General features: G+C 41.1%; 1 pseudogene; it reads right to left on the bottom strand.

Annotated features, from left to right (window-relative positions):
- Positions 1-15,759: 15,759 nt before the first annotated feature.
- Positions 15,760-15,876, bottom strand: LOC124623280 (annotated as a pseudogene).
- Positions 15,877-18,118: the final 2,242 nt, after the last annotated feature.

Here is an 18,118-nt window from a genome sequence, read left to right as displayed (position 1 = left end):
GGCGAATTTTGGGCTGTCATAAAGTGGTGGTAGAAATTAATTTTTCATGTCGGAGGTTAGGGCATCAACGCGACGACCACGATGTCATCTGAGAGTAGTATCAACTTCAGACTGTCGACAATGCTTTCTACATGCCATTCGACAACTGCTGGAAGAAGTAATTTCTAGCCAATAATGTGTGATGATTTGGATTTTGTAATGAAATGGGATACATCTTCAATGCTAGTAAGACTTTCTAGGGAACTGGTACCTGTTTATTGATGAATCTTATGTTTCCTTTTAGTTGTTACCCACGGCACCAAAAAAAAAAAAAAAAAAAAATCGATAGGTTTACTTACATGGTCTGGATGTTTTGTATGTAGGTGTCTCTTTAGTTTTATGCGCTTCAAGCGTATAAAACACGTTTTTGTCTTCTTTGTTGTTCGAAAGAATGTTGGTAAAACCTAATGGCAGATAATATTTACGTACTTTGGTTTTGCGTTCAGAAATACCGTTGCTGATAAGAACAGAGGAAGACGGGCAAGGAGAACATACTTTGATTAAATTTGAATCTTTTTCCTTATTAGAACTGCATAATTTGAAGAAGAAGAGACGCTCGGTGAATCACTATCATGTTACCTCTTCTTACCACTATGAATCTGCTACTTTTGTATGGTAATGGCGGAACTTGGACAATATCATTTTAAATCCTGTAAACTACGAGGGCAGTTCAATAAGTAATGCAACACATTTTTTTTTCTGAAACAGGGGTTGTTTTATTCAGCATTGAAATACACCAGGTTATTCCCCAATCTTTTGGCTACACAACACTATTTTTCAACGTAATCTCCATTCAATGCTACGGCCTTACGCCACCTTGAAATGAGGGCCTGTATGCCTGCACGGTACCATTCCACTGGTCGATGTCGGAGCCAATGTCGTACTGCATCAATAACTTCTTCATCATCCGCGTAGTGCCTCCCACGGATTGCGTCCTTCATTGGGCCAAACATATGGAAATCCGACGGTGCGAGATCGGGGCTGTAGGGTGCATGAGGAAGAACAGTCCACTGAAGTTTTGTGAGCTCCTCTCTGGTGCGAAGACTTGTGTGAGGTCTTGCGTTGTCATGAAGAAGGAGAAGTTCGTTCAGATTTTTGTGCCTACGAACACGCTGAAGTCGTTTCTTCAATTTCTGAAGAGTAGCACAATACACTTCAGAGTTGATCGTTTGATCATGGGGAAGGACATCGAACAGAATAACCCCTTCAGCGTCCCAGAAGACTGTAACCATGACTTTACCGGCTGAGGGTATGTCTTTAAACTTTTTCTTGGTAGGGGAGTGGGTGTGGCGCCACTCCATTGATTGCCGTTTTGTTTCAGGTTCGAAGTGATGAACCCATGTTTCATCGCCTGTAACAATCTTTGACAAGAAATTGTCACCCTCAGCCACATGACGAGCAAGGAACTCCGCACAGATGGTTCTCCTTTGCTCTTTATGGTGTTCGGTTAGACAACGAGGGACCCAGCGGGAACAAACCTTTGAATATCCCAACTGGTGAACAATTGTGACAGCACTACCAACAGAGATGTCAAGTTGAGCACTGAGTTGTTTGATGGTGATCCGTCGATCATCTCGAACGAGTGTGTTCGCACGCTCCGCCATTGCAGGAGTCACAGCTGTGCACGGCCGGCCCGCACGCGGGAGATCAGACAGTCTTGCTTGACCTTGCGGTGATGATGACACACGCTTTGCCCAACGACTCACCGTGCTGTTGTCCACTGCCAGATCACCGTAGACATTCTACAAGCGCCTATGAATATCTGAGATGCCCTGGTTTTCCGCCAAAAGAAACTCGATCACTGCCCGTTGTTTGCAACGCACATCCGTTACAGACGCCATTTTAACAGCTCCGTACAGCGCTGCCACCTGTCGGAAGTAAATGAAACTATACGAGACGAAGCGGGAATGTTTGGAAATATTCCACAAGAAATTTCTGGTTTTTTCAACCAAAACTGGCCGAGAAAAAAAATGTGTTGCATTACTTATTGAACTGCCCCCGTAGTTCCACATAACACGCAATAGAATTCCACTTCTAGATAACTTGCTACCTTTGAATTGACTTCAGAAGCCTGGCTAACGTCGAATGGACAGTTAACAATAGCTGTGATTAACACTCTATTATGACAGACAGCGTTGCAAGGAAGCAGCGGTCACATTGTCAAGAGGCCTGTTATCATTAGTGGTTGTTAAACACTCGGTAAGTAGCTAATCCTTATGGTTGTCGGTGTGTTTCTCAGCTTTCCTGCTGACAGGATCTAGTTGTCAGTTCTTGTGAACTAAGACAGCAAATTAAAGACAGCCAAGCTTCCTAACTTGGTTTATGGAAATGAGAGTATGACAGTGCACGAAGATGGTGTACGTTGCAATTCAGTGCGGTGATGAAACATATTGGATTTGCTAATATAAATGCATGACGCTGTTCTCCAGCAGGGACTGCAAGCGCCGTAAAAAACTCCAGGCACGTCGCTGTGAACAACCCACGACATGCAAAACTACATATTGTCGCCTACTGCTCCGCTCTGTTCGTTAAGTCCGATCCGAGCTGAGACCTAGCATTCGCTGTTTAGGTACAAAGGAAGTGCATAACACACGTATTGTTACTGCCAACATTACCATGAAGCCATTTATACAAGCGATCCATTCGTAAGTTCTTACACAATCCGTGGAAAGGTAAATAAATGTGACAGTATAGATCTCTGCAGGAGAAAACTGAAACGTCTGTGCTTCCGAACTAGAGGTTCGAATTTCACATAAATAAAGAGGTAGCGCAGGTGAATTCTGATGGCTGCAAAAGATAGTGATTCATTTATGATTCATTTATTACACAACAACAAAAAACGGTAAAGAACTCATCATACCTTTTTTCTTAAATTTTGTGTCAAATGTAGAAAAAAGGAACTTCGAGAGTGCGGTAGCAAACAGACTTCAGTGAAATTTTAAAAAATGAGGGTTACAGTAAACTTCAAGTCATGGTTGTCCTCTAAAATTAACCCTTGAAGTTAAATTATTATGACTGAAAAATACTAGTTACTTCAATGGAAACTTTTGGGCGAGAGAAGTCGCTTGTCCAATATTTCAACACAAATATCTCCCACACTCCCAAGCATAAATTTAATTCCTCTTTAAATTCTCAAGAATATAAAACAAAATGATTAATGTTATGTATACGGCAATAACATGTCGTGTAATCATACTCTGTCTGCGTCTCGATGTCGAAGTCAGCGCCTGGAATTATATTTCTATGGCTCTGCAGAATTCCAACGATCATCGAATCTGAAAGTTCTGTAGGTAGTCGGAGGCACAATCGTACTCCATGAGGAAGCCCCCTTGAGTCCTATGACGTGCTCACACTGCAGCATGGGAATCAGTGTCCAAGTTGGGTGTTAATTAACCTCTCAAAATAGAGCATAAACGACCGTGGTGCAGGCTTTACTGCTTTCCCAGGATACGAAGTTCCCTACAAGCTACGACACACCAAATAATATTCCGAGACACAGACAAGGGAGAAGTTAAAACGATCGACGAATTAAACGTACCTTTTCCATTCATGAAATTATATTTTTCCATAAATTATCTTCATACCTACATTTCAGGATGCATTATCCTCTTGTTTGAGATGAAATGATATCATTATTAATCAAATTACATTTCGTATTCAAAATGGCAGCGTCCACCAATGCCGCTAATTACTGCTCCACCGTGCTCACTATCGCCGCAATTGCTAAATCCGAAGTAAGTAATGTTTCACACTATATCCACAGAATTTTTACATCACGAGGCAGTGATAAGCACTCTCTCCCTCGCAGCCGTAATGTATTTTTGATCCATATAGATCACTTTGGCAGTTACGCATAAACATTTGCGCAAAAAGAGAAAAAGTAACAGGAAAAGAATGATACTACAACGTCAAGCTTAAACCCTTCCTTCGACCTTCTCCTCTCCCCCTCTATGTCCATCTACTCCTGCCCCTTCTCTCTGACCATCTCCTACGATACCTCATTTTCTCCCCCACGCTCCCACCCCTTTGACAACAGATGGTTCTTATCCCCAAAGTACTCCTTTCCAGTAAATAAGTCGTATGTGTACCAAGTTTGGTTGAAATCGATCTAGTGGTTTAGGACGAGATGGGGAGCATACAAACGTAATTCCATTTTTATAATACGTAAAATATAAATACAAACGAATTTTATCCATAGTGGATGCTGTTGAACTCCGTGACTGTTCCTTTACAGAGTGTAGAAAAATTTCCGCTACCAGTCACAATAAAAGGTTATTTATTTGTCACACGACCGGTTTCGGGCTTGTGCCCATCCTCAGGTGTTTATACATTCATGTATATGTTTATATTTCTGGAGTTCACTGTATAAATACAAACAAATTATTTGCTGGTGACTAAACAGAGCCGGGCGATTGTGGCCGAGCGGTTCTAGGCGGTTCAGTCCGAAACCGCGCTGCTGTTACGGTCGCAGGTTCGAATCCTGCCTCGGGCATAGATGTGTGTGATGTCCTTAGGTTAGTTAGGTTTAAGTAGTTCTAAATCTAGGGGACTGATGACCTCAGATATTAAGTCCCATAGTGTTTAGAGCCATTTGACTAAACAGATACAAGTGGGACAATTGTCCAGTGCGATATTTCTTGTTGGTACGGTGACTGCCGAACTGTACGTTAAGGCTTTGGAAGATGATTTCATACCCATTATCCGAAGTGACACTGATTGCGACAAGATGTGGTTCATGCAAGACGGAACTCGATTCCATCGAAGCAGGGGAGTGTCTGATGTCCTGGAGGAGCACTTTGGGGACCGCATTCTGGCTCTGGAGTACCCATAGCATGGAGTACCAGGCATGGGCCTCGATTGGCCACCATATTCTCCGGTTTTATACACATGTGACTCTTTTTTGTGGGATTATATTAACGACCAGATGTACAGCAATAACCCCAAAACCACTGCCGAGCTAAAGACATCCATACAGGATGTCATGGAGAGCATCGATGTTTCGACATTCAGCGGGTCATGCCAAATTTCGCTGTTCGTCCGCGCCACTTCATCGCCAATGATGGCAGGCATATCGAACATTTCATGACCTAAATCCGAATACCTGTAGTGACGTTCACATACTGAATAAAGTGTGTGCACGCTGTAGTTTGTAACTAATTTACGTTTTTTTTTCATATAGTCCAATAATTGTCACCGTGTATATAAAGCCTTCGCTTTTATGACGGCTTGAACTCTGCTAGGACACTCGCAATGAAGTGTCTGAATGTCCCCGAAAGTCGAAACAGAGGTGTTCACATCACTCCGTATTTAGCGTTTTTTTTTAAAAAAAAAAAAAAAAAAAAGATTCATGTGATTGGCACATGACATCGTGTGATTCTTCACTCCAAATTTCGGGTTTCCATTTTCCATTCATACATTAGCATTGACTGTAGAAACGTATTAGTGTAGTATTGGAGGGCAGCGTGGAGGGTAAAAATCGTAGAGCGAGACCAAGAGATGAATACACTAAGCAGATCGAGAAGGATGTAGGTTGCAGTAGGTGCTGGGAGATGAAGAAGCTTGCACAGGATAGAGTAGCATGGAGAGCTGCATGAAACCAATCTCTGGACTGAAGACCACAACAACAACATAGAAGGTTGTGGCTTATGAGGAGCTTGTCTTAGTAGCACTTTGGAACTCACGAGTGATTCCGTCCACTAATTCCATGCCATTTTTTTTTTTAAACCACCCTCCACAATGTTTGGTGGTCCCTGTCCGTCAGCAGATGTCGTCCGATTGGCCTTTGTTTAGTTGTGGTTGTTTCTTGGCGTACAAGCTTCACAATCACAATACCAATAGTCAACTTGGGCAGGTTTAAAAGGGTTGGATTGTACACGATGAAATTTTAACTGAAGTGACATCAAATGACTAGTAAACGTTCGAAGTTAGTGGATTCCCCTGACCGATCGATCCATTCTGCTGTTACTACGTCTCTGCTGACAGTGCAACACTCCCTGCCTCCTTTTACATTGTCAGGTCCGCTTCTCCTGACATCTAGTGGTCAATTCCGCATTACATAGGGTGTCCAGAAACTTTTGCTCAGATAGTAAATATGTACGTAAGACGATGCCTCGTGGTGTTTTCGATACTTGTTAGTGATATCTGTTACTGTGGCACACAATGTGCTGTAGCCAGCGACTCAATAGTGAGACTATGCATTCGCTGTTACAACCAACAACCAAAACCTACTCGCAGCATCAATGGGTTAGAGATACGGCCTCCTCTGCCACATCGTGACACGTAGGGTGACCGTGCGGAGCGGCATAAAGCTGACTATACAGTGACAACTCAATCCCGTTTTCATCCCTGCATCTTTACCAGCTATGCATCGCCTACCATTCTGTTTACCGCCTACATTGCCAATTCGCACTGTGTTTAGTGCTTGTTTCTGACTAGATTTCTCATACCATTATGTCGGACTTCGACATTACGTGATGAGTTGCAGTATTTGACTGTGTTCATCCATTGTGTAACTGCAGCCAACTATTAAGTGTTAGCTGTGCACGAAACCCTTAACCTTGTAATCTTCCTGCAAGGCTTTAGAAAACTGATTACTTATAAAAGCAAGTCCAAAATACATCCTAAATTGTAAAATACCCTCTCACATACAATGTAAAGACCCATGAGTCGAACTAGTAACGTAAAATGACTTCAAAATCTATAGCATATGACCTAGACAGTAAAGTCTTACTGCAACGGTTTACAATGGCCATAGCAAAGGAAAACTGAATTTATAAGAACCTGAATAGGTCTAGTCGTAAGAAACATCTGAGTTTCAATGAAAAGCTTATAAGCTACGTGGCAGATATCACTGTAGCGTGACATGGACATGTGGACCCAGGCTGTTATTATAACACACAAATGCAAGACATCAAATAATCACACTTTCCAAAGGAAGAACACAAACTTCTGAACATATGGACATATGAAGCGAAGCAAAATCTACATGTAAAGAAAAATTATCTCATGGGTAGGGAGTGTGGCAATTTAAGTAATTCGTCCACGAGGACGAATTACATTGAGGTGACAAAACTCATGCGATACCTCCTAATATCGTGTCGTACGTCCTTTTGCCCGGCCTAGTGTAGCAATTCGAAGTGACTTGGAGTCCACAAGTCTTTGGAAGTCCCCTGTGGACATATTGACCCATGCGGCCTTTATAGCGTGTCGATAATTGCAAAAGTGATGTCGCTGCAGGATTTTGGGCCGGTTGTACGGCGAGAAACGCGTAGTACGAAACCGGAACAATGCCTAACGGGAGAATAAACTCGGGATAACTTAACAGGCTATTTCTGGCCGGTTAGCGAGCTTAACCGAGGAATAGGTTTTCAAGATGACAGGAATAGTGACAGATGATTACATTTTGGCTGAAGTGTTCATGAGAATGAGGAAGGAGAAGAAAATGAGACGGCCCCGATTCCGAGTGTCTACCCAGATTACGCTTGTCAAAACAAGCTGTGCTTCGTGTTTTCAATTTATACGTGAGAAACTGGAGCATATGACGGACAGGTGAGACTATTTCTCTGTTTTCTTCAATAATACTGTTTATTTATGCATGTGGTTTCAGAACTCCGTTATTTCCATCATGTTATTTATGTAAATCAGGCACATTAATATGGCGATTCGTACAAAAATATGACTGTTTATGTGGCGTGTGTTGCAATTATTGCAGTAGTGGAAAGGACTGTTTCGGTTTATTTAAAAGACAGTGCCCTAATAGACTTAAAGAAATCGAAAAACCACACCTGTTATTTGTACTATTTGTTTTAACAGCTTTTTCTGTTTTAGACAAAACATCGATTTTCGTGTTGCACAAAACGTTTTGATAAAACGGTAGTGTCCCAATTATACTCAGCCACATTACGTCAATACCATAAAATATTGTTCCACTCTGTTTTCTATTGGGAATGACCCTGTAAATACCACAGCACTGTCAGAGCAATTTTCCGCTTTCTAGTGAAAATATTGACATCGCAGGTCCATTAATGCTTCAAAGCAACATTGTCTTCCACCTACCATTATTCACTGAAGCCTGTGAAGTATTTGCGCTTACTCATGCTAAGTTTAACAAAGTAAGATTAAGAAGAAAGTTAGCTCTAAAAAAAATAAAGAAAAAAGAATTATGCTTCCCCAGTATAGAACACAGCTCCTGTGTTTTTCAGTTATTAGTGTTATCCACATACGCGCACCCACATTTATTATAAAATAGCAGCCATGTATGTATGTTATGACAGCATAACAGGTATCTAGTTATTGAATCTGCATAGTTGTAGCATGTAGAAGAATGCATGGAATGCTATATTTTTAACTTTCCTTAAATATCAAGCTATTTTTAGTGTCCTCCTTTATGTCGAATTGTAGCTAGTTGAAGGTAATTTAAATTGAAATATCTTAAATGGGTCTGAGCACTATGCGACTTAACTTCTGAGGTCATCAGTCGCCTAGAACTTAGAACTAATTAAACCTAACTAACCTAAGGACATCACGCACATCCACGCCCGTGGCGGGATTCGAACCTGCGACCGTAGCGGTCGCTCGGTTCCAGACTGTAGCACCTAGAACCGCACGGCCTAAAATATCTTATTTGTACTTGTGTGAAGTACAATTTTCTTAGCTCAATGGGTTATTATGATGTTTAATGTAGCAAAAAGTTTGATGGTACACTAATGTCCCGAGTTCAGTCAGCCACATATGTAGCAAAAAATATTATTCACTTTTACCTCCCATTGGGACAGCAACTTTCCATTTTTTTAACGAATGCTTCAGAGCACCAAAATTGTCCACCCCCTAGCACTATTCTCGTAAACATGTATATTATTTGTGCTTACTCAAGCTAAGTTCAACAAAGTAAAAGTGACATGAAAGTCAGTTCTTGTAAGAAAGCTGTAGCATATAGCTATTGTGTTTCTCAGTTATTAATGTTATCCACATAACTACATCCATATTTGTAAAGTAATTGTTATCTTCGTGTTATAGGAACATAGGTACCTGTCATTCAGTCAACAGGAATCTTTATTTATTGAATCTATGTAAGCAGAACAGTGGAAGGAGTGGCTGGTAAGTTATGTTTTTAAATTTGTCTTGAATTTCCTCGCGTCATTCTTTTCTTTCTTTCAGCACTGACTCTCTTCCACCAATGAACCAGCTGCTACTCACACATAGATATTTGGCATCTGGTGATTTTCTTCTGCCCATTCTCATTGGTATTGGCAAGGGGACAGCTATCAGCATTATTAAGAGGATGCATATGACACTGGACAACATGCATGGAGACAGCTTTTTTAATTATTTCAATTCTCTGCTGCAATTAAATGAAAATAAAATAAAGCAATGTATGTGGATTGACGTATTTTTATTGTGAAACCATTTGTTTCAATTTTTATTTTCTGATCCTAATTTTGAGCTTTATGTCTTTCTCTTGATGAATGCATTTCTTCCTCCATTCTCTGGTTCTTGTCAAGCTACGTTTGAAGCAGCACCATCTGCAACTCTGGTAATCCTTTCATGTTTGAGAACAGGTATTTTATTCTGATAAAAAACTGACAGTTCTAAGCTGAGATGACGGTATAAACGAGGAACACAGTGAAGGTGTTACATCTTCAGTTGCTTTCCCTTCCCTACCTGCTAGAGGTGACTGCACAAGCCAAAATTATGTATGAAATTGTTATTGTTCCTCAAACATTTAGGGTGAGATACAATAACAATAGCCTCCAGTTTGATGTGTGCCATAGGTGCATTTCTACTCCAGCATTATAAGAAAGATAATGGTTGCTTATTGTAAATGATGATATTTCATTCTTCATATATTCCCTTAATATAATTGATAAGCACCACATCATACAAAGAGGATGCATACATGCCAAACAACTGCAAAGTGGAGCCACAAATACTGTTCAGTAATTCAACAAGGGTATTTTCTGTAGAGCACACATTGCTGCCGTAATGATTTAATTATTCTAAGATGTGAATACAACAGCAAGTTAGCCAGTAACACCGCTCAACATTATCAGTCAAATCGATCTCCATGATGTCTACGATGTCACTGTTTATTGGAGAGACTGAAAAGACCAACTACTTCACAAAGCATACCGCATTTCACAGTTTCTTCTATGTAATGTGCCTACTTACAATTCACCATCTACCATACAGCGACATTTGATGGAATACTATTGTTTGTGGAAATGTTGCATCAAAATCGAACTGACTGTGGTGTCCTCCTGTTGACAACTTTGTCAAAGTGCGTATATCATTGTACATAATTTGGAACTTACATTCCAAGTATGGGGCGCCATAAATCTGTAGCCTTTTCTACCTTTTCTGAATATAATATGTATATGTTTCTTTCTTAAAAAAGAAAAAAACTTACGTCTATTATAGCTGCTCTGTCGACCTACATGAAATTGTTTGTAAATGGAAACTTGCATACTTTTGCACATACTTTGTTCGGAAATCAAAAAAGATTTCTCACTGGTCAAACACCAAACACTTGATCCTTTAACTAATTTCAAGTTAGATCGTTAGTATAAGTACCCTACCGATTTAGTTACATGTTTTGCACTAATATTTTAATTGAATGAGACCGCAGCAGTTTTCGTGTTTTCTGCTAGATTCTTGAACTCGTTTACAGTACCTACCAACCTCAGAGTATCCTCAACCTATCAGTTTTGCTATCTGGAACGCTTATCACTCATGTTAGACACGCTATTTCCGCAGATGACGACTAAGTAAATATGAAATGACGTACGCGAAAATATCCAGAGTGCTTTTAAGCAGTTGCCAACTTAACTGGACATGAACGCTATTGCGGGAATAACTAACCGGGGAATAAAATGGCGTCGTACAACGCGCACTCCAAGTTAACCCGTGGTTAGCCTATTCCTCGATTAGCTATCCCTTAATTTATCTCGAGATTGTACAACAGGCCCTTTGTGCACGAACTGATTATTTCCAATTGGGGCAATCGGGTGACCAAATCACTTGCCCGAGTCGTCCAGAATGTTCTTCAAACCAATGGCGAACAATTGTGACCCAGCGACACGGCAGACTGTCATCCATAAAAATTGTAATGTTGTTTGGAAACATGAAGTCCTTAAATGGTTGCATATGGTCTCCAAGGAGTCAACGATCGGTTGATCTGGATTACAGGATTCTGTATATTTCATGATAACACAGCCCACGCTCTTAAGCGGCTCCGGAACGCCCTATACTTGCAATGTTAAAATAACGCTTATAAATTACATCTTTCCTCACAAAGTATTTGAGGTAGGAAGTTGAACTTTTTACAGATTATTTATTGGAATATGTGCTACAACTTAACACAGGGATTTTACAAAATTTTAGTTCAGTTATTGAAGATGATTTTTTTTCAATTGTAATGAAAATTCACAACATTTTTTTGCAATTTTTTATTTATATATTCAAAAATATACAGTTTTTTGGAAAAAGGCTGTGTTAAATTATGCAGAAGGTACTGTGTAACATTTACTGAAAGTTTGAAACAAATATGTTTGGAAGATCCTTAGAAAACATGTAATTAGTATGAGAAAATAAAAGTTTTGGGAATCGAGCGACAAAGATTGGATTAACTTTTTAGTGCATTCCAGGTCCATAGGATGGATTATCTTCATCCTCTGCAAACTCCTCCTCCAGCTTCCTCTTTTTCCTCCTCCTCTTTACTCTTGCTTATATTTCTAGACTCTTTACAGCCCTGTCTGCAGCCCGAAGGCGTTCCTTGTCTAAAGCAAGCATCGCTCGTTGTTGTGTTCGTAGATTTTGCTACCATTTTCTCCAGTTGCAGTTACTGCAACACTGTTCCAAAAGGTGGTCATGTATGAACACTTATCGCATTTCAGTTGAATTTCACTAGCAAGTCCTACGTGCTTTATTATGGAGAGTTCCAGACCAACTTCACTACAATGAATACATCTTACACAGTTTGAAAAAATTCCTTTGAGAACCGACATATCAAATACTTCATTCACATCCGATTCGCCCATAAAACATTCATAGTTTTCACTCATTGAACCAAGCTTCTTCTGTGAAGTATTTTCTTTCCCACTTTGACTGCTATGGGCAGGTGTACTTGAGAGGTTAGGTTCACTCACTTGGTTATCGTCTTTATTGTTTACAGTAATAACACATACCTTTGGCTTTCCAACATTTCTCCTTTTCTTAAAAGCCTTCAGAGGATTTCTAATAACTTTACTTTTACTCATTATTATACTTCAACAAAACAGAGACTCAAGAAACAGAATTAATTACGAATATTTTCGAGATAACGACATAGTAAATAAACATGAAACAATCGACAATCACACCAGCGATATATATTGAAACATCGCAGGTTAGCCACAACACATACTTTATCTCACATCACTAAAATGTACCTGATGAAAGCGGACGTTAATAATAACACCATTTGATAGCAGTTTAACAGCGCCACAGTGGGTCACGCCCATGTAGAACACATTTCAAAAAAAAATTAAAAATAGTTGTAGTCTTCGGAATTGAATAAATTATATATCTATTAAAAGGTAATAGTCTGCAGATTCAGAAAACGCAAAAAAGTAAAAATTGAACTTTTCATGATTTTGAGCCTTTCCGGAGCCCCTTAAAGAGCTATCAACATCTTGCACAGTGCGTTGTGGACAACTTAGGTCAATGGCCTCGTAGAGTTTGTGCCACATTCGAATCCTACCGTCGGCTCTTACCAACTGAAACCGGGACTCATCTGACCATGTCACTGTTTTCCGGTCATCTAGGGTCCAACCGATATGGTAATGAGCCCAGGAGAGGCGCTGCAGGCGATGTCGTGCTGTTAGCAAAGCACTCGCGTTGGTCGTCTGCTGCCATAGCCCATTAACGCGAAACTTCGCCGCACTATCCTAATGGATACGTCCGTCATACGTCCCACATTCATTTCTGCGGCTGTTTCACGAAGTACTGCGTCTCTCTCAGCAATGACATCTCTACGCAAACGCCGCTGTTCTCGGTCGTTAAGTGAAGGCCGTCGGCCACTGCTTTGTCCGTTGTGCGAGGTAATGCCTGAAATCTGGCGTTATCGGTATATTCTTGTCACTGTGGCTGTCGGACTATTGAACTTGCTAACGATTAATAACATCGGCAACCTTTTCACATGAATCACCTGAGTACAAATGATAGCTCCGCCTATGCATTGTCCTTTTATACCTTGTGTACGCTACACTACAGCCATCTGTAAATGTACGTATCGCTACCCCATGACTTTCGTCACCTCAGTATATTAACAAACGTGTACTATATCTTACATCGAAATCTACTGGCCTCACAAAGGCACAAAGATCAGATCTCCACATCGAAAACACGCTCCCATCTAATGAAAGTTTTCAACGAAATCGTGTACCTTAATCTTCGCGATACGAACCAAGATAATAATCACTCGTGAACAACTCGACCTCTGTGGTTGAGTAACAACCTCGTATTGCGAACGGCCTCAAATAGCACACGGCGAAACCCTGTCTTACCACTCCGTCGAGCTGCAAACAGACAATCGCTCCCTCAGACTGCTAAACAAGAACTTACACTAAGCTCGCCAGAACCGCGAGTGTCTTCAAAACCGCTACCCAGAGTTCGCAGCGGGAAGGCTGGGACCTGTCTTGACCGCTAAACCAGAGCTCAAACAGATCTTTGTAAACACTCTACAGACCAATCTAAAGACAAACTATATTAATAGCAATGGATAACTAGGTACATAATTGTACCACTGCAGTAGATCTGCAATAATTAAAGCGCAAAATTACTGAATCATGGAAGTAGTAAATGAGATAGCCGGTTGTCAGCCTCTTCTGAACTTGTAACGATTATTTGTGTTGATTTAAAGGAAACGTAAAACCAGTTCGAACAACAAGATCTTATTTGAGAGTTATATAGCGAGGTAGATAGACAGACGGAGTCAGCACGCACCTGTCGTGTAGCTAAGACGTGATCTAAGCTCTGTCTCATTTCATGAAAGCGTACTGACCTATAACCATCTAGCATGATGATCTAGAAATAATGTTGTGGCGAAATCCATTTGTTGTAACAGACTAACATTAGAAGGATGTTTCATAGACGAGAGACAAAGGCTTCACTCATGATAACATTTAAAGTATTGACATTGTACTGTAGCCATAGCTGGGTTGGTAACTGCTCGATCCTGTTCACAAGAGGACGGCCCTACTCGTCATAACCGATTTCGTTCAGATTTCGTTCAGGAGAACAAATTTCATCTGCCAGTTGACTCGTGGGGAAGAGAACAATTTCACGACAATACGCCAAAATTTTCAGAATGAAGAAGGCTTGCCATCGTGCGGTATTAAAATGGTTTTGCCCTCCCCCCCCCCCCTCCCACCCCCAATGCACTGCACCAGTGCATCCCTGCATTTTTCTCGTCACGTAAGGAATTTGATCAAAAATCCTCAGTACTGCTCTCATCTCATCGAGAGAGAAAAAGAAATCACATCCCGAGAAGTTGGCATCAAAAGACATTCCGTTGTACATCATCAGTTATCCTCGCCAATCTTTGGCGGTAATTATAATTTTCGTGTAGTTGTTGGTAAATTGTGCGATGACAGCGAACCTTTTATGAATGTAAACGATGTTTCTTTTTCCATAGAAACTTAGAAACAAACACATAGTTGTAAAAATTAGGCGCTTTAATGTGTGCCAAACTCCGAGAAAATTAATGATTTCCCCGTTTTTACGATCAACATCGTCCCAGCACGTGTAAATCATCAACCATAAAATAACAAATGTGTCTAATTTTATATACGAAGTTCTCGTGTACGCTTTATAATCCATTCCTGGAAATTTATTTCCAATCTCAGATGACGATCTTCCAAATGTGTCTCGTTGCACCACAATCTTTTGCTACGTTTCATCAATGTCCCGTTACGCTACCACGCTCTTTAGTTATGTTGCGATGGATGGTAACAGCTTGTATTACGTATGTCTCGTGGTCTATTAAGAAATGATGCAGTTCCTTCCCAAAATCCCGTTTCCTCAGTTCGTTTGCATTTTGGTTGAGCTTTTTACATCACGTATTTTGATTAGAGTTTGGTGTTATTTAATACTTGATTCCAAAGAAATGCAATCTGCAGACATTTTAGGGAGTCCTGGCACGATAGCTCCGGTTCGTGAATATTACGGCACTTCTCAAAAGTTCGTTGTTCACCTAACTTTCTAGTACGTTTAGTTGAAATATAAACAAAAATCGATATTAGGCTATTCATAACATCGGTTATATTTTCTAGTGCAGAACATGATGCATAATCTTCGCCGGCCCCAACTTCCAAAACTGTTGTTGAAATATCACTGAAAACACAACGTGTAAAAAAAAAGTGGTGACAGTTTAGCCTATAAACTACCAATAACATTTCCTGCAAATGAAATGTCAAAACCCTTCAAGTATTTTTGACGTGTGGATACCGTTGCAACCTCTGACAAGCAAAAAAAAAAAAAAAGCACTCCGTCTACAGGCCACAAGTGGCCCATCGGGACCATCCGACCGCCGTGTCATCCTCAATGGAGGATGCGGATAGGAGGGGCGTGTGGTCAGCACACCGCTCTCCCGGTCGTTATGATGGTTTTCTTTGACCGGAGCCGCTACTATTCGGTCGAGTAGCTCCTCAATTGGCATCACGAGGCTGAGTGCACCCCGAAAAATGGTAACAGCACATGGCGGCTGGATGGTCACCCATCCAAGTGCCAGCCACGCCCGACAGCGCTTAACTTCGGTGATCTTATGGGAACCGGTGTATCCACTGCGGCAAGGCCGTTGCCTTCTGACAAGCGCCATAGAACAATTTTGTTGTGGAGATATTTAGTTTAAGGGTGCACTGGTTTTACACTAAGTGTTCAAAAATGGTTCAAATGGCTCTGAGCACTATGGGACCTAACTTCTGAGGTCATCAGTCCCCTAGAACTTAGAACTACTTAAACCTAACTAACCTGAGGACATCACATACATCCATGCCCGAGGCAGAATTCTAACTTGCGACCGTAGCCAGACTGTAGCGCCTAGAACCGCTCGGCCACCCCGGCCGGCACACCAAGTGTAGGACTAAATAATCCTATTATAAAGGGAGATCAAAAAGTTTCCATTCCGTGGCCTACAGTCTATAATCGGTATGCCAACCAAGCAAAATTGCCATGAGCATTGAAACAGTCATCCCAACGACGCATCAGGTTGACGACACCTGTTTGGTAAAACATCGTGTCCCGCTGCTGCGTGAAGCAGTCCGTAAGTGCTTGCTGCAAGTCCTCGTCCAAAAGGAACCGTCGACCTGTCAACGCTTTTTCCAAGGGATGAAGATGTGTTAATCGAATGGTGAGAGAGCAGGGCTATAGGACCGGTCCTCGAGTGTCCCCCTACTTAAGTTGGCGTAACTTCTGCGATGAGGCTGGCCTCCCAGATCGACCGGCGGTTGTGTCGAATCGCGATCAGCACGGAACTTTGGCCACCATTCCACACCAGTGGTTTTATCTGATATATATGTTGTTGTTGTTGTTGTGGTCTTCAGTCCTGAGACTGGTTTGATGCAGCTCTCCATGCTACTCTATCCTGTGCAAGTTTCATCATCTCCCAGTACCTTCTGAATCTGCTTAGTGTATTCATCTCTTGGTCTCCCTCTACGATTTTTACCCTCCACGCTCCCCTCCAGTACTAAATTGGTGATCCCTTGATGCCTCAGAACGTGTCCTACCAACCGATCCCTTCTTCTGGTCAAGTTGTGCCACAAAATTCTCTTCTCCCCAATCCTGTTCAATACTTCCTCATTAGTTATGTGATCTACCCATCTAATCTTCAGCATTCTCCTGTAGCACCGCATTTCGAAAGCTTCTATTCTCTTCTTGTCTAAACTATTTATCGTCCATGTTTCACTTCCATACATGGCTACACTCCATACAAATACTTTCAGAAATGACTTCCGGACACTTAAATTTATACTCGATGTTAACAAATTTCTCTTCTTCAGAAACGCTTTCCTTGCCATTGCCAGTCTACATTTTATATCCTCTCTACTTCGACCATCATCAGTTATTCTGCTCCCCAAATAGCAAAACTCCTTTACTACTTTAAGTGTCTCATTTCCTAATCTAATTCCCTCAGCATCACCCGACTTAATTAGACTACATTCCGTTATCCTTGTTTTGCTTTTGTTGATGCTTATCTTATATCCTCCTTTCAAGAGACTGTCCATTCCATTCAACTGCTCTTCCAAGTCCTTTGCTGTCTCTGACAGAATTACAGTGTCATCGGTGAACCTCAAAGTTTTTATTCCTTCTCCATGAATTTTAATACCTACTCCTAATTTTTCTTTTGTTTCCTTTACTGCTTGCTCAATATACAGATTGAACAACATCGGGAAGAGGCTACAACCCTGTCTTACTCCCTTCCCAACCACTGCTTCCCTTTATATCATATATATATATATATATATATATATATATATATATATATATATATATATATATATGATAAAACCATATATATATATATATATATATATATATATATATATATATATATATATATATACACTCCTGGAAATTGAAATAAGAACACCGTGAATTCATTGTCCCAGGAAGGGGAAACTTTATTGACACATTCCTGGGGTCAGATACATCACATGATCACACTGACAGAACCACAGGCACATAGACACTGGCAACAGAGCATGCACAATGTCGGCACTAGTAGAGTGTATATCCACCTTTCGCAGCAATGCAGGCTGCTATTCTCCCATGGAGACGATCGTAGAGATGCTGGATGTAGTCCTGTGGAACGGTTGCTATGCCATTTCCACCTGGCGCCTCAGTTGGACCAGCGTTCGTGCTGGACGTCCACACCGCGTGCGACGACGCTTCATCCAGTCCCAAACATGCTCAATGGGGGACAGATCCGGAGATCTTGCTGGCCAGGGTAGTTGACTTACGCCTTCTAGAGCACGTTGGGTGGCACGGGATACATGCGGACGTGCATTGTCCTGTTGGAACAGCAAGTTCCCTTGCCGGTCTAGGA

This window comes from Schistocerca americana, chromosome 7 (assembly GCF_021461395.2).
Source record: "Schistocerca americana isolate TAMUIC-IGC-003095 chromosome 7, iqSchAmer2.1, whole genome shotgun sequence".
NCBI classification, from domain to species: Eukaryota; Metazoa; Arthropoda; class Insecta; order Orthoptera; family Acrididae; genus Schistocerca; species Schistocerca americana.
The sequence above is the reverse complement of the archived record's forward strand: the minus strand, read 5'-3'. Positions and strand labels throughout refer to the sequence as shown.